Source organism: Piliocolobus tephrosceles, chromosome 1 (genome assembly GCF_002776525.5).
Source record: "Piliocolobus tephrosceles isolate RC106 chromosome 1, ASM277652v3, whole genome shotgun sequence".
Taxonomy (NCBI): domain Eukaryota; kingdom Metazoa; phylum Chordata; class Mammalia; order Primates; family Cercopithecidae; genus Piliocolobus; species Piliocolobus tephrosceles.
The window spans coordinates 104,407,108-104,432,546 of NC_045434.1; the positions used below are offsets into that span (position 1 = coordinate 104,407,108).

At 46.6% G+C, this 25,439-nt stretch overlaps 1 pseudogene; it reads left to right on the forward strand.

Annotated features, from left to right (window-relative positions):
- The first annotated feature begins 3,941 nt into the window (after positions 1-3,941).
- On the forward strand, positions 3,942-6,605 carry LOC111549558 (annotated as a pseudogene).
- Positions 6,606-25,439: the final 18,834 nt, after the last annotated feature.

The window sequence follows — 25,439 nt, forward strand, 5'->3', positions numbered from 1 at the left end:
CTTTATAATATCCCAAGTCTAAGGGAACTGTCCAGTTAATTGAATCTGCCCAATCTGAGAATTTCCAAGAAGGGCAAAGATACTTTTCTGAAGTAAAGAGCTGCCTTTGACTTTGCAAGTCTCCACAGGGTATAACAAGACAAGCATCAAAAGTAATGATTTGGGGTGACTTTGACCTGGTTACATTAATAATGAGATGTGGGGTAGCTAAGGGAAAGAGAAGAGGAAAAAGGGACAGTCAGATTAAGCTTTTTTCTTTAACATTACTCTGGTAATGTTGGTCCTGGGGTGACAGTTCATGACTTTTGTTTCTTCTAAGATTTTTACTTTAAATCCTTCTCCTTTTACTCCTGAGATCAGGAGTTCTTGTGAACAAAGTACACCAGAAGGAGGATAACAAACAGAGGAGCAAGCTGCCCCTGAGTCAATTAAAAAGGTAATGAGCTATCGCTTCTCGGCCTTTTGGCTAAGATCAAGTGTAAAAGTTAATGAGTTCGGGTTTGGGTCCCACCTCTGAATTTATCAAGGGTTCTTGGTGGGACTCAAGATAAAAGAAACAGAGTCCCTGACCTCCCTATTCTTCGTCGAAGGCCATAAATGGGATGACTTCCTTTTCTTTTTCCCATTCGGGACATTCCCTTTCGAAGTGACCTATTCTCCCACATTTGAAACATTTGTTCGGCTCTCTTTCTTTCCTTATTTTTAAATTCCCTTGCTTTGCTTTTTCATGCCATTTATACGGCCTAGCAAGTGGGGGCTTAAATTCCTTACAGGTTTTGGCCCCTTGGGTATGTTGTTGTAGAGCAGAGAGCATGATTTTTGCTTTTTGTTTTTGCTTTTCTTCATCCCTTCTTACATACACTTTTTGGGCCTCCCTCAAAAGTTCCTCTACAGGCCAATCTTTCCAGTTCTCTATTTTTTTGTAATTTCTTTGTGATATCTGGCCAACTATTAGTGACAAAATGGAGCTTTAACATCCCCTGCCCAAGGGGATCCTCTATGACTAAGCCTGCATATTTTCTCATCTGTTCCTTTAGTCTGTTTACAAACTCCATGGGCCCTTCGTTTTTTCCCTGCTGTATATTAAATGCTTGGGAAATATTTGGGGTTTGAGGCACTGATTCCCAACTCCCTTTAACTATCATTTCCCTAAGGTCTTTCATGTTTTCTCAGTGGGCTGCATTGTCATTATCCCTTTGGGGGTCTTGGGCTGCAGGGATATTTTGACCGGGAGGATGTTCATGCTCCCAGACTATCACAGCGGTCCTGCAGATCATGGCTCTTTTCTCCCCCAAAAAGCAAATACTTAAGATGGACATTAGCCCAAGTATATACTTGGGGTCCTAAAAATTGGTCAATTTGATCTGTGACCCCAAAAGGATTATCTAATAGCAGTTTAAGTTCCCTCTTCAGGTTTCTGACCTCTGAACTAGTTAAGGGGGCATTTTCAAAGCCAATTCCCCCTCCTCCAAGTGGTACTTCTCTTAAGGGAAAAAGGGTTGGGGCAGACTCCTTTGAGGAGGAGGGAAAGAGAAGTTTTAAATATCCTTTTTACATGGTTCTATTTCACGCTGAAACTTTCCTGGGGCAGGGCATTCAGACTGGGAATGGCCCCAAGAGTCGGGATTATAAGGGGAGGGAACAATGTGAGTAGGGGAAGGGTTTGGGGCAGCTACATCTGATTGAAGGGGAGGGAAGTTGGTGGTGTTTGGCAGGGGAAGGTGGTCTAAAGGGTCCCATGTGTCAATGGTCTGTTTGGGGGTAGGAGTCTCAATTTCTTTAGGGGAGGTAGTTTCTGGCTTATTTCCTGTAGCTTTTAGCAGGTAGAGGAGGACAGGCCCCTGCCGCCAGCACAGGGCATATTCTGTTTCCTCTTGGGAGACAGGATTTTATCATTGATATATTCTATTAAAAGTTGACAAATCCAATCATCATTTGACCCAAACCTTGGCCAGAAAATTGAAGGTTTGAGAATAGGTTCTTTGGTCAAAATAAAGCAACAATAATTTATCATTTGTTGCTTCTTATGGTTAGTCCTTTCATTATCCCTCCAATATTTTAACATGAGACCTAGAGGGCTATCAGACAGAATTTTATTAACTGTCTTGTCCTTTATATTGCCTGTCCTGCTTGGGTATTTCCCATCCTGGAAGTTTTAGGCATTTCCCTGAGTTTCCTGGCTGTGTGTGGTTCAATCTCTCTTACTAGAGATTTCTTGCCCCCTTTCCCTGGAGGTTTAACTCCCCTGACACCTCACCCCACTGGAGGTTTCTTGCACTCGTCTGCTTTCCTTTCATCCTTCTTTGGCTGCTTCCCTCGTGGGAATTTAAGTCCTTCTTAGCATTGGTGGGTCAGTATAAACTCCCAACAGGAAAGCCACTTTAAGCCATATGAGGTGACCCCAGAACTGCAAATCTGGACTCCACACTCACTTTGCACTTAATGTGCATCTCATTCATACACTTTCAACCTCTAGGACATCCCAAACACCAAGGAAGTACTTCACCACCCCCGCAGCTTTTCTTACATTGGTCTGTGCACAGAATTACCTGGTCGCTGCGGTATCTGTAGGCCTTTTCCTCCCACGTTGCTGAGAGTCCGGGTTTATTCATCATGCCAGGTGGGTCTCAATCCCTCACTCCTGAGGCAGTCACAATGAGGCAGCAGAGGCATCTCCTCACAAGAGATGATTGGTGACACTTCCCCCAAGGAAAATGGGATCCCGGAGAAATTGTTAGAAACAAGTGCTTGATGCCACAAGCAAAAAACAGCACTTAGATAAAAAATTTCTCAGCAAGGCACATTTACTTCTGCAGAGGGGTGCTGCCTGTATCCCTCTGATTGCAAGAGCATGCCAAGTGGGGTAGGGCAGGGGTTTTTATCCCTAACACAGTTCCTGTTTCTGTGTCCTTTCCCCACTGGGTGGAGTCAGGCACAGTCTAAGCTGATCTGATTGGCTAGTGTTTGAAATTGAGTAAGGCCAATTAGGCGGGAACAGAGAGGCTGTCCATTACCAAATAGGTGGGAAGGGTTATTTACAGAGTAAGAGGTTTGCTAGTTACAGATTAAGTAGAGAAACAAGTGCTGGTCACAGATTAAGCAGAGAAAGAAGTGCTTGTTACTGGTTAAGAAAGACAAAGGAAGCTTTGAAGAGGAACTTATTATTTCTGGCAGGACTATGGTCAAAATTGCCACTTCTGTACTTCACACCCAACTGAATCTTTTGAACTGTGAGATTTTGGAAGAGAAAGAAATTCCAAATAGGATTAGATCTCCTCATATTTCAGTAGAGGGCTCTAAGCCCCAGGAGGTTCTGGGTTGTGCCTGTCTCCTCCCTCCACACTTTCATCACCTAATCCCTAGTCCCTTGGACCTGTGCTCCAAACTCGGAGACACTGCTTGTTTCTTTCTGAGACCTCACTGTTAACTTTGCCTCGCACACCTCACTTGTCCTCAGTTGCAGCAATCTCTGTGTCCCACCTCACCTTCCTGCCTAACTTCCATCTCCTCTCTTTGGTGCCTCCACTTGCACCCTTATTACACCTTCTCACAGATTCAGGGGACAAACACAAAAAAGGAGTCAAGTGTCTAGCATTTTTTTTTTTTTTTAGATGGAGTCTTGCTCTGTTGCCCAGGCTGGAGTGCAATGGTGCAATCTCAGCTCACTGCAACGTCCCTCTCTGGATTCAAGCGATTCTCCTGCCTCAGCCTCCTGAGTAGCTGGGACTACAGGTGTGCACCACCACACCCAGCTAATTTTTGTATTTTTAGTGGAGATGGGGGTTTCACCATATTGACCAGGCTGGTCTCGAACTACTGACCTAATGATCCGCCAGCCTCAGCCTTCCAAAGTGCTGGGATTACGCCCGGCCTCATTTTTACTATAAACTGACATTTGAGTGCCTCCCACCCTATCCTGGCCCTGGGCACCTGCTCAAACCATGATGAGCTTCAGTGGCTCGGACGCACTGCTGGGCGCCCTGTTCGTAAGGCTGCACGGCGGGGGAACCCTCCACTACAAGCTGGCCCTAAAGGGCAGCACAAGCGGGAGGCGCTTGGCCGCCGACTCCTCCAGTGGCTTCCACTCGTGGACGCGGACGTCCATGAGCTCCGTGTCCGCCTCGCCCAGCCACTTCTGGGGCGCCTGCCGCCTCAACCACCGACTAACTGGACACGCTGAGCAATGGGATGGGATGAGAGAGCAGAGTGGTGGCTGCGGCCGTGGCGCTCAGTGAGAAGGAGCAGCTAGCTGCAGGCGCTGAAGCACCGCTTCACCCGCTACATCGACAGGGTGCGGCAACCAGTCGTGAACAACTGCAGCCTGGAGGGTGAGGCGGCGGCGCTGCGACAGCAGCAGGTGGGCCGCACTGCCACGGGCGAGCTGTATGAACGCAAGGTCTGCGAGATGCGCTGCAACGTGCTGTACCCGGGCACCGCGCTATCCACTGCGCCTGGAGCAGGAGCACCTACTGGAGGACTTCGCACATGTGCATCAGTGCCTCCACATAAAGGCCCAGCAGCGCGAGGAGGCCAAGGCTGTGGCCCACTCGCGGGCTTCTTGTGGGAGGCCGAGGCGGCGGGCATGGAACTGCAGAAGAAGGCGCAGGCACTGCAGGAGGAGCGCAGCTACCTGCGGCGCCACCATCAGGAGGAGGTGGGCTAGCTGCCCGGCGAGATCAGCGCTGCAGCGCCTGGCAGGCACAGGCGCAGGTACAGGCCATGCGGAGGGACGCCCTCAAGTGTGACATGATGTAAGCGCATCAGTGCTGCAGGAGATCAGCGGCAGCTCGAAGGCCATGCAGTGCAGAGCACGCTGCAGTCCGAGGAGTGGTTCCAGGTGAGGTTGGACTATTGGAGGCAGCCAAGGTGAACACAGACGACATGCGCTCAGTGCAGGAGGAGATAACTGAGTACCAGTGTCAGCTTCCGGCCAAGACCACAGAGCTGGACGCGCTGAAAAGCACCATGGACTCACTGGAGAGGCAGCCCTCTGAGCTGGAGGACCCTCATTAGGCCGACATTGCCTCCTACCAGGAAGTCATTCAGCAGCTGGACGCCAAGCTGAGGAACATCAAGTGGGAGATGAGGGCCCAGCTGTGGCAATACCAGGACCTGCTCAATGTCAAGATGGCTCTGGATATAGAGATAGCCGCTTACAGAAAACTCCTGGAAGGTGAGGAATGTCAGATTGACTTTGGCCCGATTCCTTTCTCGCTTCCAGAAGGACTCCCCAAAATTCCCTCCACGTCCACTTACATAAAGGTCTGAAGCAGAGAGAAGATCAAAGTGGTACAGAAGTCTGAGAAAGAAACTGTGATTGTGGAGGAACAGATGGAGGAGACCCAAGTGACTGAAAAAGTGACTGAAGAGGAGAAAGGAGGCCGAAGAGGAGGAGGGCAAGGAGGAAGAAGGGGGTGAAGAGGAGGAGACAAAAGGGGGAGAAGAAGCAGCAAAGTCTCCCCCAGCAGAAGAGGCCACATACCCAGAGAAGGAAGCCACGTCCCCAGTGAAGGAAGAAGCAAAGTCACCAGCTGGGGCCAAGTCCCCAGAGAAGGAGGAAGCAAAATCCCCAGTTGAGGTCAAGTCCCCCAGGAAGGCCAAGTCTCCAGCAAAGGAAGAGGCAAAGTCATTGGCTAAGGCCAAGTCCCCAGAGAAAGAGGAACCAAAATCTCCAGCTGAGGTCAAGTCCCCCCGGAAGGCCAAGTCCCCAGCAAAGGAAGAGGCAAAGTCACTGGCTGAGGCCAAGTCTCCAAAGAAGGCCAAGTCCCCAGTGAAGGAAGAAGCAAAGTCCCCTGAGAAGGCCAAGACTCTTGATGTGAAGTCTCCAGAAGCCAACACTCCAGCAAAGGAGGAAGCAAGGCCCTCTGCAGATAAATCCCCCCAAAAGGCCAAAAGCCCTGTCAAGGAGGAGGTCAAGTTCCCAGAGAAGGCGAAGTCTCCCCTGAAAGAGGATGCCAAGGCCCCTGAGAAGGAGATCCCATAGAAGGAAGAGGTGAAGTCCCCAGTGAAGGGGTGGGAGAAGCCCCAGGAGGTGAAAGTCAAAGAGACCCCAGAGAAGGCAGAGGAAGAAAAGCTCCTGTCACACCAAAAACGGAGAAGAAGGACAACAAGAAAGAGGAGGCACCCAACAAGGAGGCTCCAAAGCCTATGGTGGAGGAGAAGAAGGAAGCTGCCATCGAAAAGCCTAAAGAATCCAAAGCTGAAGCCAAGAAGGAAGAGGCTGAATATAAGAAAAAAGCAGCCACCCCAGAGAAGGAAGCTCCTGCAAGGTGGAGGTGGAGGAAGACACTAAACCCAAAGAGAAGACAGAGGTGGTCAAGAAGGAACCAGATGATGCCAAGGCCAAGGAACCCAGAAAACCAGCAGAGAAGGAGGAGGCAGTAGCAGCACTGGAGAAAAAAAGACACCAAGGAGGAGAACGCCACTGAGGTCAAGAAGCCTGAGGAGAAACCCAAGACAGAGACCAAAGCCAAAGATGACCCACCCTCTCAAAGGAGCTCAGCAAACCTAAGGCGGAAAAGCCTGAGAAATCCTCCAGCACAGACCAAAAAGACAGCGGGCCTCCAGAGAAGGCCACAGAAGACAAGGCTGCCGAGGGGAAGTAAGGCAGGGAGAAAGGAATGTCTGGAGCAGCCAAAGAAACTCAGAAGGGTCCCGGAGCTCAAGGATCGGAGTTAATGCAATTTTCACTTTTTTCCCCTTTATGTAAGAAGAAAGTGCTTCGATGACAGGGCCTCTTTCTTGAAACGGGAACTTCTGTTAGCAATATGTTAGCAAGAGAGGGCACTCCCAGCCCCCTGCCCCCACACCCTCCCCAGGCGATGGACAATTATGTTATGATAGCTTATGTAGCCGAATGTGATACATGCCAAAGGCCATACGTAAACACTTGACTGTAAAAACTGCCCCCCTCCTTTCCAAATAAGTGCATTTATTGCCTCTATGTGCAACTGACAGACGACCACAATAATGAATGAGCAGTTAGAAACACATTATACTTGAGATGTCTTAACCTATTCCCAAAGGCCTTCTATTTTCCAAAGCAGTGGTCAAGCCCTTGCCCAGAGCTCTCTATTCTGGAAGAGTGGTCCAGGTGGGGCTGGGCACTGGCCACTGAATGATGCCAGGGCACACTTTCTACTGGAGTCCAGTTTCAATTGCTTCTGTGCAATAAAACCAAGTGCTTATAAAATGAATTAAAAAAAAAAAAAAAAAAAAGAAAAATCCCTGACATTTGCCAGGGCTTCATTGATGATCTGAAAGGCTACACTGTGTGTCTGTGGCCAGGTCCTACTGATGTTTAGCTTGGTTGTATCTAGATGATCACAGCAGAATTTCAGTATCAGTATGATTCCACAAACATTGCCACTGCCAGGCAAGTGGGTGTTCTCATAAAAGCAGCCTAACGTAATCAGCCACCAAGGCATGCACCATGGCGGCAGGCGTGCTCTTTTCCAGCCAAAAATCCCGTCTCTGAGAGCTTGTTCCGGTGTCAAGTGGTATCTCCTCCAAGGCAAAAACTGAGTTTTCTTTTCCTCTTGGGCTTCCCACCCACAACGCAGAGAGTTCAGAATTGACCCACGGTGCCAGTTCCTGTGTAAAGCCTGGGTTCCGGATATGAGAGTCACTCACCTTGGAAGTCCCCCAAGCGGTAAACGCCTCTGACAGAAGAAGGGGTACATGCTTGTTGCTAGCTGTATAATCATGTGCTTTTAGGGAAAAGAGCTTTGAGTCACCACGTACTAGATACATGAATCTAGGCATGTCATTTCATGTCTTTGCATCTCAGTTTCCACATTTGTAAAAGAAGACAAATGCTTTGTTTTCAAGCCTATTGTGAGGTCAAAGGAAGTGATGTGTGTCCAGGGTCTAACACAATGCCTGGCGCCTAGGAGATGCTCGACAAATGTCAGCTTTCTTCCCAGATTGCCTCTATGTGCCTGATAATGAGGCCAACTTAAGAGAATAAAAGAAGAGACAAAATAATAGAGAAGTTTCACCTTGGGAAATAAGCCAGGGAAGTTCAAGCTCAGGGCCTAGAGACTTCGTAGCAAATAAGTCATGGACTGTAGACTGAGAAGAACTAGGAAACTTTATATGATTCCTCAGGTATGCATTACTTTTCTCTGCTTTTCACTTTTGTTTTTGTTACCCTCCTCTTCCTAGTTATTTCTCAGGATTGCCTAAATAGAAAGCCAGCAGAGCCTGTGAGATTGTGATCTAAGAAGCTGTGATGTAGGGAGCAGGGGGAGAGAGGGCCCTTCTCAGCTGTTGGGCTTGGGATATGAGCCCCAGAACACCAAGGAGGTGGCGCCTGCTGCCCAGAGTAGAGGAAGATAGACTGAGGCCCTAGTTCTGAGCAGAAAAGGTGGGAGACATCGGCTCGCCTAGGCCAGGAGAACGGCCACCATGGCTACGTAGTAGGAAGTCTATGCAGCTCTCCAGCAAACTGCAAGAGCCCAAAAAGTGCTGGTTGTATGAATAACTGAACAAGCAGGTGAAAGAAGTGATGATGTAATGGAATTCAAGCTAAAAAAAACCCACGCTTAAAATGTGAATTCTAATTTTTTCCTATTTAGTATCTGTGTGATCTTCAAAGCAACCTCTTTGGGCCTCAGTTTTGTCATGTCTGAAATGGTGAGGTACGGCCAGGTGCCGTGGCTCACGCCTGTAATCCCAACACTTCGGGAGGCCGAGGCAGGTGGATCGCTTGAGGCCAGAGTTCAAGACCAGCCTGGGCAACGTAGTGAGACCCTGTCTCTACAAAAATGAAAATTTTTTAAAAATTAAAAAAATAAAATGGTGATCTGGGGGAAGGAGTTATAATTTGGCCTGCTCCCTTAAACTCAAAAGTTTGTGGTGAAGGCTAGATGAGGTCACCAACAAAAAACCTACACCGAATGCTGTAATTTTCAAGACAGCATTGTGATGGTGAGGGTGGCCATAAGAACCATCTGGGGAAAATCACTCAAAGGAAGACTTCTGGGGTTTGGTTCAGCCCTGGCCAGATCCCACTCCAGGAGAGAGGGCAATCTCTTCACAGTCAGATGAGCTGATCATCTCAGGGCAACCCAGTGAATATGTCCCTTTCTGGCAGCTTCCAGGGTTACTTTTTTTCGAAGGACGGTGGGCCAAAGTCCCTGCCTGCTGCTGCCACCCTCTGGCAGCAACCTGAGCCGCACTCTTGTCAATTTCACTGGTCAGAACACCTAACTTCTGCACATTCGTTTACATTTGCATAGTGTTTTTCAGTTTACACTTTTCCCCCCTCAAGAATGATGCCCTTTCATCCAAACAATATCTTTGTGGCATAAACATTTTTTTAGATGAAGAAACCAAGGCTTGGGAAAGGTAAATGGTTTGTCTAAAGAGACTTGGAGAGGAGATGAGACCAGGCTTTCTGATTCCAAGTCCTGTGTTCTTTTCACTGTCACAGGGGCATGTCAGTTAGTTCTACTGCTATTGTTGCACTTCGCAAACTCTGACAGAGGCGGATATGAACATGGAGTTCTCCTGACCTCCTCTCTCACCCCATCCCTCCAACACATCCCCAAATTCTCCAGACCCCATCTGTACCTGCAGCTGCCTATGAGTGAAGGGGAGTAAGGACTACAAATACAAACAGGGCAGAGCAGCATCTGCCCTTTGAGATTCAGACTGAGGAAGGAGGTGAGACAGATACCCAGGGACCTCAGGACCTGGGAGAAGTGCACATGGAATTCACCAGAGGTCAAAGGGACTCCAGCTAAGTGGTACCTAAGCTGGTCCTGAAGAGACAAACAGGATGTAAGTTCACAAAGAGGTAGATGCAGGACCTTCCAGGCAGAGGAACTGGCAGAAGCCAGGCTTCAGTGCACTGAACCAGAGGATACCTGCTCTGGCTGGGCAGAGGAGGGAGGCAGGTGGTGAAGTTGGAGAGGGAGGTTGGAGGAGATCTCGGCAAGATGGAATTCATACTGTTTTCTAAAGGCAGCAATAAACCAGCCATCCTGCATGTCTCCCATTTATTCACTTAACAAATTGTGATAGGCATATACTCTTTCTCAGGATAAGAGCAAAAGCATAACTTTGTTACATAATATTCATTTATTTCTTCAATAGATATTGACTGCCTACTTTCCTTGTGCCAGGTATTCTTCTAGGCCCTGGGGATGTATTTCTGTGGATATTGAGCTTATGCTTTAGTGGGAAAGGCATAACAAACAAGAACAATAAGTAAAATAGAAGTATTTAGATAGTGACAAGTATTCAAGAGAAAAATAAAGTAGAAAAAGAGTCATGCAAATTGGAGACGTGGGTGGGGATTTGCTCTTTTGGAGAGCATGGCCACAAAGGACTGACGGAGGAGGTGGCTCTCAGTAAAGGCCTAAAGCAGCAGTTTCCAACCTTCTTGGCACTAGGGGCCAGTTTTGTAGAAGACAATTTTTCCAAGGAACCGGGGGCGTTGGGGGAGGATGGCTTCAGGATGAAACCGTTTCACCTCCCATCATCAGGCATTAGACTCTCATAAGGAATGCAACCTAGATTCCTCAAATGCACAGTTCACAACAGGGCTCGCACTCCTTGGAGAAGCTAATGCTGTGGCAGAGTTCCTAACAGGCCATGGACCGGTACCAGTCTGCGGCCGGGGCTTGGGGATCCCTGGCCTAAAGGAATTGAGGGAGACAGGCAAATACACAAGGAGGGACAGTCCAGGCAGGGGGAACTGCAGGAACAAAGGCCCTGAGGTGGGACCATATCTGGTGTGTGTGGAGCCAGAGGAGGAGGCCAGCATTGCTGGGGAGTGAGTGAGGGAAGGTGGAAGGAGAGGAGGCCAGAGAGGCCCAGGAGGGACAGGCAGGTCGAGTAGGAGGTCACAGCAGGCCTTGTTCAGAGTGGGAGCGAGTCAGTGCTGACTGCCATACAGTCTGGCTCTTTCTGCAGGGTTTTAACAATGGACAAGGAATCTTTTCTGCTGTCTGGTCCTATAGATTTGATGAGGTGTGGGCGGTACAGCCAGGGGGCCTGGGAGGTCTAGCTCTTGGAATGCATCCAGGGCCCTTTTAACGCTCAGCATTCACCTGGCTGTGTGCTGTGCTTCCTCCTGCTGCAACCACCCCACACACACTCAGGGGCATGAAACGGCTGCCTTGTTACATTCACAGAAACTGTGGGCCCGGCTCTTCACTGCTCTACTGTGTCTGGAGTGATGCGGGGAAGACTTGAATGTCCAGGGTGATGCAAATGGCTGAGCGCTGGGTGGGCTGGGGCTCCGAGTGTGAGTGGTGCCTCCGAGAGAGTGGCCTCACTTGCATGCCTGGGGCCTGTGCCTGGAGGCTGGAGGACAGTCAACCAGAGCACCCCACAAGGCCTCTCCATGATACTAGGCTCCTTGCAATGTGGAAGCTTCCTGCTTAGGAGTATTCAGAAAAGGGGCTGCAGCGAGCATCCCAAAAGCCACAGGTGGAGTGGGCCTGGCCCCTTCTGACCCAGCCTTGGGAGGCCATAGCGTCCTCCCACTGCACTCACTTGGTTGGAGGGGTCACAGAGCCCAGATTTTAGCAAAGGAGATGTTGACCCCACCTCTTGATGGGAGTGTGTAAAGGAATTGGTAGCTTCTTAAAAATACCACTACAAGCCGGCTCACACCTGTAATCCTAACACTTTGGGAGGCCAAGGTGCAAGGATCACTTGAGCCCAAGAGTTTGAAACCAGCTGAGGCAACAAAGCAAGATCCCATCACTACAAAAATAAATAAATAAATAATAAATATTAAAAATATAAAATAGGAAGAAGACTCAAGCAACCTCTAACGCTGTGCCCACATGAAAAGGCATCCTACCTGGGTGTCTCTGAACCTCAGATAAAAAAGCTCTGCAGGAGGTTCCTGGGAAGGAGGCTATATCCTCGCCCCCCTTCCACCAAGGGCTATATCTGTAAACATGTAACTAATCCCCCATGGGGGAGAGGGCAGTGTTGTGTGCCACACTTGTGCCAAATATGTATTAATAAACTCTGGACCATATTGGCAGCTTTGTGGTTTTCCATAGTCTTTTGCAGCCTGCAAAACATTTTCCGATTAGAAGCCCCCGCTGTTTTATCTATTACATGTGACACTGAATAAGCCTCTGCATATCCACTGGGGGTTGGTAAGTAACATCAGAGTGTGCAGCGAGGGGAAAGGAATTAAAAAGGGAGCTAATGTCATCCGTGGGGAATAGCTGAGGAAGGAAAAAACCACTCTGGAAGAGAGGGGTTGCAGAAGGATTTTTTGCAATGTATTATGATCACTCAAGGCAGACACACACGTGTGTCTGTTGTCCCAGCCTCAACATGTAAAATGAAACTCCAAAGAATATTATACCATGGGGTAGCTGGGAGGGTGGAGGGAAGGAGGGAGATTTTTATTTCACAAAGCAGTTTGATTTTCTGAGAGCCATATGCTTGCTCTTCTTTTTCCCAAAAAGCCCACAGTCTCATGTGGAAAAAATTTAGAATTTTATTGGCTTTCAGGGAAGAGGGAATTGGAAATGTTAGATAAGTAGGTATCACATGGAACAGTATTTCATAGCACTCCCCCAGGCCTGTGGGTGAATGCCACGCTATAAAGCTGCAGAACTATGGACAGAAATGCAAACTGAGATGTGGCAAGAGCTGTGGGCTGGGGACAAGATGTGGGCTCCAGTCCCTGCTTTGCTGCTTAACTCCATCAAACCACTTCGCTTTTCCTGAAATATGGGGGGAAGGCAATATTTGCCCTGTTGATGTTGTAAAACCAATGTAAGTATGTAAGAAGGCCCTGAGTGTGGTGTCTTGGCATTCAAAAGGGACAGTCACATGTCAGGTATTGCCATCTATGAGGATGTAACTTACAACCCAACCTAAGCTAAAGTATTCATTGGTCCATTATTAAACAATGAATAAACAAGTATTCATTGTTTATTAAGCAAACATATTAATTAAATGCTGTATGAGAATACTTTGTAAGTGGCAGAAACTCAACTGAAAATACCTCATGTAAAAATAGGAAAATGATTAGCTTATGTGTTAATTCATCCAATCAGTAAGTTGACAACACTGTGCTGAGTACCTGACACTTGCCAGCTGCTGCTCTAGGAAGTGGATATATAACAGCAAACTAAGCAGCCCAAGGTTCTCATAGGGTGCATGTTCTAAAGGGGAGATACAGATAACAATAACCACACGTACACTGAGAAATAAAAATGAAATCCCAAGTCCTCCAACCAACTGAATGGACCCTCGCCTGGCCAAAGAGACCTCAGAGAAACCTTAAAAACTGACTTCCTAGCCATGACAAAGTGGGAAGTCAGACACATCTCCTTACACCCCCTTCTGCTAACTACTCTTAGGCTTTTTTCCCTAAGGGTTAAACAGAAACCAACCCTGTTTCAATACAACAACTGATCAGTGTTCCTTCCTCATTAGAGACCACTGACCATGGGGTGGTTTTGGCCAGTCTACAGAGGTTGCACACAGAGGGCCTTTGTGTCCCCTGCTTCACCTTTTGACTTATAGAACCTAACTGTAACACATTTAAATGTTGAGTTTCCACCCCAGGGTGAACACGGGGTGCATGTTGCACACATTAGCCTGCTATGCATGCCCACGCCTCCTGTTTGCGACTATTTATAGCTCCTCCTATAACCTGTTGATTATGTATATTTGACCCCCCTCTTCAGCATAAATCCTTGTCTTATTCTTCCCACCCTTATTCTTCCCATCCTTGCTTCTGACTTCTGGCCAGAGGCTACACTTCCAGCCTGTCAGAATGGTCACCTGCAGAAAAATACAGCTCTCCTTTCCAAATTTATGAATCTTGTCATTCTTCGGTTGACAATATATAATTTTTTCAGGTGGTTGTAAGTGCTATAAATAACATAAAGCAAGGCACGAGAATACAGAATTATAAGGAAGTGCTGTTGTAGGAAGGAGGGGTCAAGGATGGCCTAACAGAAAAGGTAACAATTGAGCAGAACCCTGAAAGAAAGAGAGAGCAAACCACGCAGCTATCTGGTGGAAGAGCATTCCAGGGAGATAGATCAGCAAGTGCAAAGGCCCTGAAGTGGGAGCTAAAATGCTAGTGAGGATGTAGTGGGCTGAGCGCGGGCTACAGTGGTAAGAGAGGAGGACGGGGGGAGCAGCCAGGCCATGCAGGGCCTGAGAGTCATGATGAGGATCTTGGAGTTGGATGGGGAGCTGTAAGTGGGTTCTGAGCAGAGTAGTAGTGTGATCCAACTTATGGTTTTAAAAGGATCTCCTGGGCCACTTGTGGAAGCAGGGAGACCAGTGTGAGGGCTACCACAGTAGTCTGAGCAAAAGGACTAGGAAGGTAACAGCAGACATAGAATGAATTGGATTCTGAATATTCTCAAAGGCAGTGCTGGTGGGATCTTCTTATGGATTGGATGTAGAATGTGGATGCACAACAAAGGTGTAGGAGTGGTTCAGGCACAGCTGGCTCCATGCACTTGAATAATAAAATTGGGACTCTTCATCTTTCCATATCTCTTGTCTGCGCTTTCTTCCGCATTGGCTTCATTTTCAGGTAGCCTCTTCCCATACGGTGGGGAAGATGGCTTCCAGCACCTGGCTCAACTCCGGGAGTGCTCAGAAGAGCAAGGAAGCTTTTTGTTCCCAAAGTCTTCAATAAGTGTCCTCTCTAGTCTCATTGGCTTGAACTGGGTCATGTGCTTAGCCTGAACCAATGAGAATAACAGGGAGGTGGGGGAGTGGGGTGGAATTATGCTGACTGGGTTAGGCCTAAGCCACAGCCTTCATTCCTAGAGTTCTGGGTAGTTGGCATCCCTTGAGTAAATGGGGAGATGTGGTGATGGAAAGAAAGCCGAGGGTGGTTATTGAGAGAAGGGGGCTGGGTGTAAGCTGGCCACCACAATGTCCAATGCGTCCAGAGAAAGTTTAATGAAGGGCATCTAATGTGAATGGAAAGGAGGGTACTCATAAAAATGCAATTTGGTGACCTATTACATGTGAAGGCTGAGGGAGAAAGGAAGCTGTAGATGGTTCCAGAATAATCTAGGCAATGATGTTAATAGAAATAGAGACTATGGGATTCAAAGTATGCGTGGGTTGCAAAGGAGTGAGATGAGTTAAATTTTTTACGATGTAAAAAAAAAAAAAAATTACGATGTAAGAGAGACAGACACAGAAATGATTAACCACAAGTCAGGGCAGAGCCAAATAGGCATTAAATGAGAATAAGCACAATGCTCAGGGGAAACTATAGCTGTGGTGCCTGCAGGTCATAGATAGAGGGACGGGCATTGGCATCTGGCTCTGAACAAATCAAAAGTGAAGTTTGAAGGTCTTTGACTAGGAGCACTTAATTATCCATGGCCCTCAACCCTTTAACGTCCCTAGCATCTTTGCTGTTGTTTGCTTCACCTCTAGTCTGTGTACCAGAGCTGCTAACAGGAAGTCCATCTCACTGCGTGGTTTCCCTTCTTCCTTCTTGCCCCAGGCACAGCCTTCTGTTTAAGCAGTGAAACAGCAAGGGAAAGAGTTACCTGCCACTGAGGGGCAAAGAGTACTTTGTCTGGCTGCAGATGAAAGACTGGACAACCTGGGTGATTTGGTTTCAGGGGAGGAGCCTGTGGAAAGGAGGGGAAGCCCGGCTGAGGACTTTTTTTTTTTTTTTGAGACAGAGTGTCACTCTGTTGCCCAGGCTGGAGTGCAGTGGAGTGATCTCAGTGCTCTGCAGCCTCCGCCTCCTGGGTTCAAGTGATTCTCCTGACTCAGCCTCCCGAGTTGCTGGGACTACAGGTGTGTGCCACCACCCCTGGCTAATTTTTGTATTTTTAGTAGAGACGGGGTTTCACCATGTTGGCCAGGCTGGTCTCAAACTCTTGACCTCAAGTGATCCACCCACCTCAGCCTCCCAAAGTGCTAGGATTACAGGTGTCAGCCACCGCGCCCGGCCCCAGCCCAGGACTCCTAAAGGAGAGGCAAAATCTAATCAGCACAACTGCTCCCAAAGACTGGTAGGAAATCTATGGAGAAAGAAATACTCTCCTGTCTGCTGAGAAAAAGGAAAGAATTAAACAAGAATATGCTGCATCGGTTAAAGCTTCCCAGGAAAAGATAAGGGTGGCGAAAAATCAGAATTAGATCACGCCAGCCAAAGCAATTAAGGAGAATACGATGTGCTTTTACAAATATCAGGGGGAAAGAAGATTATGGAGAGGAAATAAGACTTAATAAATGCAGAGGACCGTGAAATTAATGATGACCACAAATGACTAAAATACCCAATTCATTTTTTGTTAGCCTTTAACTAGGAAAACAAAGGAAAGAAATTGAGCAATTAAAGAGTAAGGACCCCAAAAAATAGTAGGAACAACTTGAGAGAAGAGTTAAGTAGACACTGGCAGGGAGGAGGCGTCTGCACCCTGTGGTCCTCAAACTCTCCAGGCACCTTCCTGGGACGTAACCGCCATGGGCTCAGGGAACAGCCCAGCCCCGCATTGGCACTGGGCTGGTGGGCAGGATGCCTGAAATTCTGAGTGCAACCAATTGACAGAACTTCCCCCCTTTCTGGGGAAAGAGAGTGAGCGAGGAGGGGAGAATAGGAAGGAGAACCAGGCCAGGGTCTTCAGAGAATGGTGACCTTGGAGCCATCATGACTGCTCCAGGATAAACAGAGAGGCAGGTTCCACTGGGCTTGTGCCTCACCCCTCTCTTCCCATTCCTTCTCTCTCCTTCTGCTTCCAGCGCTCACCACCCTGTGTTCAGTGCACATTTGTTGAGCTCTTCCCTATGAAAAGCGCACTGACAAGATTGTCACGCTTCAAGAGAAATGGAAGGAAGTACAGAGCATGCTGAGGGAACATAAATGGCTTGTCCTTCTTTTGCTTGAGGGGAGATCACATTGGTTTCTGTGACTTGCAACCAAAAGTCCTACTCGTAAAGCCCTGTTCTACAACAGGCACTGGGGATGCAAAGACGTGAGACACAGTGCTGCTGTTAATGAACTCACAGCCCAGGAAGAAGACATACACACATACACACACACACACACCTTTGCAATATGGTGTGGTGCATGCAATAATGGTGGATGTATGGACAAGGCGCCTTGCCAGCTCAGAGGAGGAGTGAGCAATGTTGCTCCCATAGGCCAGTGAAGAAGGCTTAGAAGCCTTAGAAGTGTTCTTAGAACACTTAGAAGTGTTTCTTGTGCTTGCTCCTGAAGGATGACTAGAATTTGGACAACTGGCAAAGGTGCACTCTTTAGACAGCAGGAAACCAGTGTGCAGAGGCCAAGAGGCACCAATAGCCTGTAATATCCAGTATATAAATCATTCCTTTTTCTTTCTAAATCTTTCCAGCTAAACCCTCTGGCTGCCTAAAATTCCCTCATAATTCAGATATTTCTTGCTAGAGAAAGAGTTGTAGGAATAGGTTCAACTTTTGGCTAATCTCAAGGATTAGGCCACTTTCACCTTCCTTAATTGCATTACAAAAGAAAACTGAAATGTGAGGACACTGCTTACCCAAAGCAATAGGCAACTGCTGGTGGCCGTTCTGACAGTGACTGGCTACAGCGGGGAGCTGGGGAAGTACACGGTCTCGGGGAAGACAAGGCCAAGGAGGCCAAGTCCTATTCTCTATCTCAGCAGCAATGGGAAGCTGCTGAGCGGTCTAAGCAGCAGGTGACAGGGTAGGTTCGAATTTTTAAAAAATCACTCCGGTTTCGATGTGTATATAATTTGGAGTGGGCCATGTGATGTGAATACAGGTCCAGGTGACAGAGGAGCTTGGGGCTTGGATTAGTGCAGAGGCAGTGAAGACAGAAAAAAAAAATGGGCAGGATGTAGTGATGAGCTGAATATGATGGTGTGGAGTCAGGGTATGGAGAGGAAGGTATCAAAAGGAGCACCTTGGGGTTTGGGATCACGTATCTGGATGGGGATGCACTAACCAAGATGGAAAGCCCTAGAAGAGGACCCATGGCGAGCCTCTCCCAACCCTTAACTCACCTTGTTCTTGCATGTAGATCTGCCCAAGGGCCACTGGAGCTACCACTGCTGACACCATCACCCTGATTGACCCACAAACCGTTAGTTTGACAATCAACAGGCCATGTCATGTCCAGCTCCCCCAATGGAGGGACATGGCACTGTCAGACAATATGGCCTTGGTGTTTTAACTTTTGTCATTCTGTACTGGGTTCACTAACTTTCAGGGATGGAGATGGGGGTGGAGTGAAGGAGAGGCTAATAATCTAAAAGGAGCTTCGACTTGGCAAAATCATATTCAAGAGTTACATGATCAATCAATCATAAAGTGTTGAAATTGGGAGGAAACTTAGTTAAAAAATAATCTTTTCCAGAGCAGTTTTGACAGTAGTTCAAATACCCTCTGCTTCAGTGTTTCCAGTCCTAGGAGCAAACTGTCTCAAAAAGCAGCCGGTTCCATTGTCAGAGGATTCTGATAGAAGGAGATAGGATTTTCTTGTATTGAATTGAAATTTATCTCTGAGCAACTTCCATTCATTTGTCTTGGTTCCATTCTCTGGAGGGAGAGTAGGTCAACGTCCCTTTTAAAATGTGGTGCCCAGAAAGCAACACAGAACTCCAAATGTGGTCTGATTTAGTTAAAGCCCTGCGGGGAATTTAGAGGGGGAAGAAAAATAAAGCCACGAGTTAACCAGCTTTAAAAAATGACTGTCATAGAAAGCTCCCATAAGTGGAACCTTAGAATCATAAACTAAAGGGAGCCTTTGAAAACACCCAGCTGGTTTGTTTCCTTGCAGAGGAAAATCACACCTAAACCTGTCTAACCCAGAGATACTGACCTATTTTTTAAGACCTCTAAAAGCAAGGGTTCCACTGATGTTTATTGCAGAGAGATTTCTTACAAATCAATCATTATAAAATATCTTCAAATCAGTGTTTTCTAGTAGACTAATTTGTTTTTACATTTTCCTCTTTCTCTTGCTATCATCTTTCCGACCACATAAATTGTCTTCCTAATGAAGCCGCTTATTGTATCATATTCTGGGAGTGTATGTTCATCTGCTCCTGTAGTGTTTCAGCTCCTACTGCATTAATTAACTGCGCTTCCTCTATTATTTTCCTCTTTTTTGCATGCGATCCACGGCATTTATCCTTATATTGTTGCATAATGCTTTGTGCGATGGATGTGTTCTCAAAATTGTGTGCAAATCTAATCTTTGTAAATTGAGTCTCTTCAATTAGAAGTGCCTTCCAAATGCATTTCAAATGTTCATTATTTAAAGTCACTCTGTGGGGGTTGGGTTGGTAGAACAGAAAACACAGGACCTTTGGGTCTTCTTCTTACAAGCTGCGTGATCTTTACTGGCGACTTAATCTACTTGAGCCCTAGTTTCTAATCCATGAAATGGGGATAAAAATGCCTCCTCTCAATATGTTGTTGCAGACAATAAATAAGCTAAGAAAAAATTAGTGCAACTTAAACAATAGATGTCTTCTTATTTTTAAGTGAAGAGTCCTTTTTAAAGACAATAATAGCCTCAAAAATCTATTTTGCAAGTTCAGATGTTTTTGCATCACATGTTCTTAAAGGAGAACACAAGCGTATATTGACGTTACCGTCTGGCTGTGGCAGCTTTCTACCAAACTTCTAGGATTCACGCCTCCAGAACCCCATCTTGTCTGGGCTGACTTTCTCATCTGCAGAGGTGAACATCTGCAGTGTTCGTGGCCATCTTGCTGTGTCCCTGCTTTTACCACTATGCTTGAGTTCTTGAAGCTTAAGTTATATCCCTTCTGTTTTCATTATCATTTAAATCTCTCTTTCTGAATATCCTAACCTGCTCACTTCCGTGTTATTTGAATCCTTTTTGTTTCCCCAAGAATCACCCATCTCTCCTACCTGACTCTGAGTTCCTTGAGACGTCATGGCCACAGGCCAAGAGTAATGTATGAATGAATGGCTAATGACCCTCATGGAAGTTCTTTCTATAGCCTGACACATCGAGGAATTCACTTCAACTCTCTGAGATTCTATTTTCTCATCTGTAATATTAGGATATGCAATGATATCAGTGGTTTCCAGGAGGCTGGGGTGCCTTCTCCTTGGGGGTCTATGATGATAGACATGGAGCAATGTTTTTAAAAGCTCAAAAGAAAGTGTGTGTGTTGCCAGTTAAAGCTATGTTGGCTAATGTGAACACTGTCTCTTGCTCTGGTTGAATGATGTCAACTCTGTGGGTATCGTAGATGAAATCATGTTGCTTAGCATGTATATCCGTCAAGATTCTTGGCTGCATGCAATAGAAACTAAGTCTAGTTGACTTAAGCAGAAAATAATTGCTTCAGGAAAATGTCTGCCAGCTCCAGAGCAAACGAAAAGGCAGGAGGACTAGACTCTGGACATGGGCAGTAGCCAGGAAAAGCTGAACAATGAGGAGCTCAGCCAAGGTCACACCACAGAAGTGGCATGGTTGGGATGCCACTGGACACCAGACACTGACCCACGGGAACCACCAGGACATGAGATGCCACTACCCAGCAGACTGCATTCCAAACCATGGTTGCTGCTTTATGTTACTTGCTCCAGATGCAAAGTCCCAGGTTGAGACCATCCAGTTGGCAAATCTTTTTTTTTTTTTTTTTTTTAGACAGAGTTTTGCTCTTATTGTGCAGGCTGGAGTGCAATGGCGCCATCTCGGCTCACTGCAACCTCCGCTTCCAGGGTTCAAGGGATTCTCCTGCCTCAGCCTCCCGAGTAACTGGGAGGCATGCACCACCATTTCGGCTAATTTTGTATTTTTGGTAGAGAGGAGATTTCTCCATGTTGGTCAGGCTGGTCTCAAACTCCCGACCTCAGGTGATCCGCCCACCTCGGCCTCCCAAAGTGCTGGGATTACAGGCATTAGCCGCCGCACCTAGCCGAGTTGGCAAATCTTAAGTCTTGTATGCTCTTGCCCAGCTGCTGAAGGGCAGGGACAACAAGTATAAGGCCATCAAAAACTCTATTTTATTAGAATTCCCCAAATATAAGAAGGAGATCAGCTGCTGGCCAGCCCACAAAATGAAACAAAACAAAATCCACTATGGTTGTTAAATGTTTGTTTTTTGTTTATTTTATTGAGACAGGGTCTCACTTTATTGTCTAGGCTGGAGTGCAATGATGCAATCATAGCTCACTACAGCCTCAAACTCCTGGATTCAAGCAGTCCTCCTGACTCAGTCTCCCAAGTAGCTAGGACTAGGACTATAGGCATGTACCACCACATCCAGCTTGTTAAACGTTTTTCATGACCAAAAAAACAATAGAACTTAACTGATAGTAGAGAAACATATTTTGGAACACGAGATCAATGGAAGAAAAAATAATGAACAGGTTTAAAGATTAAAAAAAAAAAAGATTGACTATAACAGGCGATCTCTAATGTTGTTCACAGACTTAGACGCCCCCTGCAGGCAGGATGAAGGAATAAAGACTGGACTGATTTTCTCAAGCCCTTTCTTTCATTGAATATATGTCATAATAATCTGGACTTGCAGAATTAATCACTGCTTAGAAATAGCTAGTTCATAGCTGCTACACATAAGAGAAAACAAAAGTAATAATGCCCTAAACATGGTATGGAGGTCCTATTGGTTTGAATGTGTCCCACAAAGTTCATGTGTTAGAAACTGAATCCCCAAACCAACATTACTGGGAGGTGGGATTTTTAAGAGGCTCTGCCCTCGTGAATAGATTAGTGCTTTTCTCACAGGAGTGTGTTCCTGGATAAAAGGATAAGTTTGGACAGCTTCCTGGTCTCTCTGGTGTCCATGCTCTCTTGCCCTTCCACCTTCCACCATGGGATATCACAGCAAGAAGCCCCTCACCAGATGGAGGCCCCTGTACCTTGGACTTCCCAGGCTTTAGAATTGTAAGAAATAAATCTCTGTTCTTTATAAATTACCAGTCTCAGGTATTCTGTTATAGCAGTACAAAACAGACCAAGACAAGTGGTTTCTTTTACATAAAAGAAATCTGAAGGTGGGTAGGCCCAGGTTGGTACCGTGATTTCATGGTGGCCATGAGCCCGGGCCTCTTTTATTTTTGCTCTGCCATCATTAGTATTACAGGGCTCCCATCCTCCAAGACACTTCCTTAAGGCTGCTGGAGGGAAGTAGGAGGAAAGGTGAAGGGAAAAAAGACAAGAGAGAACATGTAAACTGTCTGACCCCTCTTAAGACTTCCTGGAAGTCCTGAGATCTACATTTAGATTTAACAATGTCTGCTTGCATCTTATTGACCACCCTTAACTGTAAGATAGCCTGGGTGTTGTGGTCTTTTATTAGGGCACATGGTCATTCAAATATTGAGTGAGCAACTAGCAGTCTTCGCCTCCCCAGGGAAGTTTCAGAGATAGTGAGAAGTTTGATTTAGTGGCCTTTGACTCTCCCTTTGCTCCAACTCTGTCCCTCCCCTGAGTTGACTTTATGTGATATCACTTAGGATGAGGGAAGTTTCCAGGGAAGACACCAGCACTGAGGCTTTAGCACCACCTCTCTGCAATGTCTAGAGGGTGGTACGAGCTCTTTGAGGAGCTTCCTAGGAAATAACCGCACACTGAATATTTATTGAGCATTAACCTTCTGCCAGGCACTGTGTGAAGTGCTTTATCTCCACCCTCTTACCTCATCCTCACAAATGCTCCATGAGGTAGGCACAATTGTGCCCGTCCTGAAAATGAGGGAGCTAAGGATAAGTGACCGTAACTTGCCTGATCACAGTTAGTGAGTGGGGACCAGGATGGAAACCTGTGTTTATCTGACTTCTGAGCCCAGGATCTTTTTTTTTTTTTTTTTTTTTTTTTTTGAGACGGAGTCTCGCTCTGTCGCCCGGGCTGGAGTGCAGTGACCGGATCTCAGCTCACTGCAAGCTCCGCCTCCCGGGTTTACGCCATTCTCCTGCCTCAGCCTCCTGAGTAGCTGGGACTACAGGCGCCCGCCACCACGCCCAGCTAGTTTTTTTGTATTTTTTTTAGTAGAGACGGAGTTTCACCATGTTAGCCAGGATGGTCTCGATCTCCTGACCTCATGATCCACCCGTCTCGGCCTCCCAAAGTGCTGGGATTATAGGCTTGAGCCACTGCGCCCAGCCTAAGCCCAAGATCTTAACCAACCCACTGCAGCTGTGCTGTCCCATACAGGGTCACTGGTCCCATGTAGCTATATACCCTTAGATTTAAATTAATTAAAGCAAAGCCAAATTTAAAATTCAGCTCTTCAACCATGCTGCTTACATTTCAAGAGCTCAGTAGCCGTGGAACACATAGAACACAAGAACAACGGAAGAAAAAAATAACTTTATTTTTTTTTTCATTATTTCATTATTTGTGGCTCGTGGTTACCATCTTGGGCAGCAAAGCTATAGAACATTTACAACATCACAGAAAGTTCTATTGGACAATGCTGTGCCAGAGGAATGGATCATTATTGATTTTCATTCATCATCACAAATGGGATGATGAGAAAATTTTTTCTTGCCCTAGCCTCTTTTCCTGTTTTCTAGCTGCCTTTTCTTGATATATTATATAGCCCAGCCATACAAAGAGACAGAAGAAATTCTGAAAAAACAAATACCAACCAAAGGTGAAAGTGGCCGCTTGTGATATTTCTGCTGCGACGATACTTTTCACTCTGGAGCAAGGGACCATTGTGGAGGGCACAGCAGGCTTGGTGGGGAGGGTGTTCCCTGGTGTCTGCAGTCAGCTCAGCTCACAGGGTGAGCACTAGATGGCATGAAGTCCTGAACACAAAACCCTCTTATCTTTTAGTTCTGTTCTTTAGCTGTTATCTACTTGCCCTATTTCAGCACATGCCAAATGTGTTTCAGTTTAAACCTGCACTTTTAAAAGGTTGCAAAGCTCTTAGCTGCTGCAAAGTAAGGTTTTTCAGAACACATTTGCATCTTTTCTCAGTTGCTGCCTTAATTACACATAATAAAGGTATTTAGTTATAGACAAATTTCCCTTGTCAAGAGAGAACTTGCTCAAAGATAGTGGGAAGCTGTGATTCATTCTTGTGCCACAAGTGTTACTACAAGAAATTCAGTTCACTGGGAGTGGCTGGCGCACAAACTTCAAGCAGTGACAAAGTCCAGAGTTCTCAGCTGTTTTCTGTGGCCACCACTGATGCCTTGACTAGAAATGTGTGATGAGAGAAGACCAGCACCATTTGTGATTGGTTTAACAGGAATCAGCAAACTTTGCAGTTGACCATCTGTTTTTGTTAATAAAGTTTTATTGGAACACTGTCATGCTCATGATTTATGGCTGCTTTCATGAGACAACAGTAAAGGTGAGTAGTTGCAGCAGACACCATATGGCCTCCAAAGCCTAAAGTACTTAATAGATGACCCTTTCCAAAGTGTATTGACCCCTGGCTTAGAAGGTAGGAGTTGGACTAAATTAGAGGTCTCAGCCCTATCTCTGTAGGAGGGCTGGCACTGACCTTTCCCTCTCACCTGGTCCAGTTGACCATCTCTCCCCTGCATGACAGCCCTACCTTCCTTCTGCCTAGCTGTCTACCTTCTGGCTTCCTGCAGTCTATTCTCCTCAGCACAGCTAGAGTGCACCCCTTTGAAACATAAGTCATTTCATGTCACTCCCTTACTCAAGGCCCTTCAAGTGCTTCCCATTTCATAGAGAGTAAAATCCAAAGGCCTTCAAGTGGCCTGCAAGGCCCTATATCAGCTTCTCCAGCCATCCTAGCCTTCTTGCTGAGCTTGAACTGACAGGCACTGTCTCCACTCAGAGGCAGAGGTGGCTCACTTACCACCAAAAATGCCCATCATAGTGTGACCTTGCTGCTGGAGGCAGCTGCCCAGAGAGATGCCTCAGCATTCAGGTGTGGCTGAGGACTGATTCTCCCCAGCGGAACATGACGTGAAGTGGTGCTTGTCACTTCTACTGGGGGTGTGAGGAGGGGGTGTCTTAAGAACCATCTGTGCCTTCTCTACTCCCCATCTGCCCACTTACTGGGGAGGAGTTTTGGACCCTTGGAAATGAGAAAGTCACAAGATGGAAGTTGTTTGGATGTCTGGACCCAAATGAAGACTGCTGTCCATCAACCAGCAACATCATGTTGAACTGCAGCATGAGCAAGAAATAAACATTTACTGTGCTGTGCTCTTATTGTGAAGTTTGGGGATGTGTTTGTTATGACAGTTAGTAGTATTGTAACTCACATAGGGCCTTTGTTCCTGCTGTTCCCTTTGCCTGAAATGCTCTTCTGCAAATACCTGCATGACTTTCCACTTCCTCAGGTCTCTGTTCTGATAGCATCTTATCCGAGCAATTTCCCCAGGTTACCCCAGATAAAATAGCAGCTCACCCGCCCCAGCATTCCTCTCTGCCTGACCCTCTTTTCCTTTTCTGTTTAGTACACATCGCTTGGCATAGACTTTACTAGCTCGTGGCTCCGTGCCTGAGTTGT